Source organism: Teleopsis dalmanni, chromosome 2, assembly GCF_002237135.1.
Source record: "Teleopsis dalmanni isolate 2A chromosome 2, ASM223713v2, whole genome shotgun sequence".
Lineage (NCBI taxonomy): Eukaryota > Metazoa > Arthropoda > Insecta > Diptera > Diopsidae > Teleopsis > Teleopsis dalmanni.
In genome coordinates this window covers 14,943,820-14,946,706 of record NC_051847.1, presented here as the reverse complement: position 1 = coordinate 14,946,706, position 2,887 = coordinate 14,943,820, and the positions used below count along the sequence as shown (strand labels likewise).

The 2,887-nt window shown below is 31.4% G+C and overlaps 1 non-coding gene across 1 annotated transcript; it reads right to left on the bottom strand.

The window, feature by feature from the left end:
• Positions 1-1,295: 1,295 nt before the first annotated feature.
• On the bottom strand, positions 1,296-1,367 carry Trnat-ugu. The gene has a single exon. It is a non-coding gene; the product is annotated as a tRNA-Thr (tRNA).
• Between the last annotated feature and the right edge of the window lie 1,520 nt (positions 1,368-2,887).

Sequence of the window (2,887 nt, the reverse complement as noted above, 5' to 3'; positions counted from 1 at the left end):
TTTATCCCGTTGTAGCATTTAATAACAACACGGATAAATAAACACTCGAATGGCTGGTTAAACACTACATATAGCATATTATACTCTGTTGAACTTCTTTAAATTCAGAAATCTCACCATAACTTTAAAATAGTATCAGACTATTTTCCTATTAATACTTGTATATAGAACCAAAGCTCAAGTTCTCAATAAAAATCACTTTGCTCTCTTAGTAGACTTCGAGACAAAAGTTTTACCCGTAAGACGCCTTAACCACAAAATCGATATAAACAACATAAACTAATGTAGTGACAAAAGTAAACGTTTGTAAACTTCGGTGAATGAAGTTTCTAGGCCATAGAAGTCAAGGGGAGCCAAAAACTCCTTGTCCCATATTTAATAGCAGATGGTAAAGAAGTGTAGAAGTAGCATCTACCGGAGCATTTATATATTATTTCTTCTTACAAGTAAAGAACAAGTAATAGAATACTTTTACTGTTTTTTGGGATATAGCACCTCGTAGCACAGGACTATGATTCTTTTTTTAAGGAGGTTCAACTCAACAAATCACAACAGCCAGAATTGTGGGCCCTGATTCCTATGGTATAAGATTGACACTTACGGTTCATTGTGGCAATTGCAACTCATTCCCTATAATTTATACTCCAAACAGTCTAGGGTAGTGCTTACTAGATTTAAGTCCCCTCTTTCCTATAGGTATGTGTTATGCAGTAGTATCCCAGTGAATTCATCAACTAACCTGACTGCAACAATAAGCTAACCTAACTTTAATGGGAGGTAGATTTGTAAAGAAATCATAAAACTATTCGGTTATAGGTAAAGAAAAATGATAAATAATTTAATAAATATCAATATGTCGAGAAAAAGTTATGCGGTTTTTCATCTAAAGACCAAAGTAAATATTATTTCTTTACATATGAATGTGTATGCAATGACGTACCTGCTTAACTTTGTGGAAATAGTCGTAGAGCTTATTTAAGAGATATTGCCTATATATCAAGAGTCGATTCATGTTTAAAGCTCTAATATGACATTATGTCCTAAACCTAAAGAAACATATATATATTCGAAATCTTGAATAACGAGCAAGGTGATTGTTTTGTAATCCAAAACAATTTGCTTAATTAATGTCTTAATAATAGAAACTGTCAGTTAATTGAAAAAGTAGCTGTAATTCTATCAGATACTTCAGATACATTAAGATGTGTACATGTATATGTGTAACTGTGATCTTATCTATAATAAATATCCATTCATATCAGATTTGTTGTAAAAAAAACTACACCTAACGCGTATGCCTCCTGTGAGGATTGAACTCACGACCCCTGGTTTACAAGACCAGTGCTCTGCCACTGAGCTAAAGAGGCTTTTGAACCCGAACCATTTCATTACGAAACTATTCAAAAAATTGTCTGAAATTTGTAGCCGTAGACGCAATTAGAATAAAATAAAGGCATAATGATCGAAGTAAATATTAACCTAATAAAGTAAATTAGTTTCTTTCTAATTTATTTGAGAGCATTTTCTTGTTTGTAGATAAGGTGTCAGTCTATGAGTTTGCTTTGACTCTAGTAAAATATGCATAAAACTAGAAGCTTCTACTGTGCACATAAGCCTTTAAACAAAAAAACACCTGTACGATTAAAATTTAATTTTATTTACAATTAAATTTTAATTGGAATCCATTAAAAATATTATTTGTAAGAATGGGGAGAAGGGTCTGTTATTGTATTTATTGCTTAAGTGTTGGAAACAAATGTTTCTTTTAACTAATTTATTGAATATGTCGTTGAATTGTGTTATTAACAATGGAAATTTGAAGTTATTTGAAGACATAATATGGGTCAAGAACACATGAGGTTACATATGTTACATATTTTTCAATAAACTTAATATAGCTTTTACTAACTAGGGAGCTACTTATGCTGAACAGAAATGGCATCCAACTTGCCACAGGGTTTCTCACTGGGCATTGCGGAGTTAAAAAGAATCTATCGAACCTAAATATTACTAGAGACGCTAGCTACAGACTTTGTTGCGAAGAAGAGGAAACAGCAGAACACATTCTGTGTCACTGTGATAGTCTCGCCAGACTCAGACTTCAGTACTTATCCACTGCCGATACACTTATAACGAAATTAGGCAACATCTCTCCAAAGGACATAATGGCGTTATTAACTACTACTTGTCTATGGAGGTATGTAGGTATGTCTCAATAATTCTCAAAGGATGCAGTGATGTGGTGACAAGTTTCCAACCCATTTTAAAATCTAATCTAATACATTTTATTATTTATAAAACGTTTAAAGGGTACCAAATTATATGAACATAGCTCAACATTTTAAGTGTGTACATTCTGTGCAAAATATTTTATATTATTCATATAGTCTCCACTTCTTGCTCACATTTATTAAAAATGATTTTAATTAAATTATAACAAAATCTGAACTGCTCTTTTGTGCAGCACGAAGTCCTTTCAAATCCTGCAATATGGCTCATTTCTTTTATTTTACTTGACCAAGTCATTCAAAGCAACTATGAATAAATATTATCGTGTGGATGCCATATGGTTAATTTCTTTATTAGATATCAGCAGGAATACGACTGGATATGTGTCTGCACTAATTTTATACTACATATGCTCTTCTTTATTCCACACATAGATAAAAATAAAGGGATTAAGCAGCTGCTAAGGAAAACTCTTTTAACTTCAGACTAATCAGTTTGCTATCATTTTGTACCGTTTCTTGTTTTCAACTTGAACGTCTGATCAGTTTGTGTTTATTCATCGAAATAATAAAATTTGTATAAAATAAGTAAACCAATATTAAATTTTTTATAATTTATAATTAATAATTATATTCAAACTATTTTATAATTATTGATG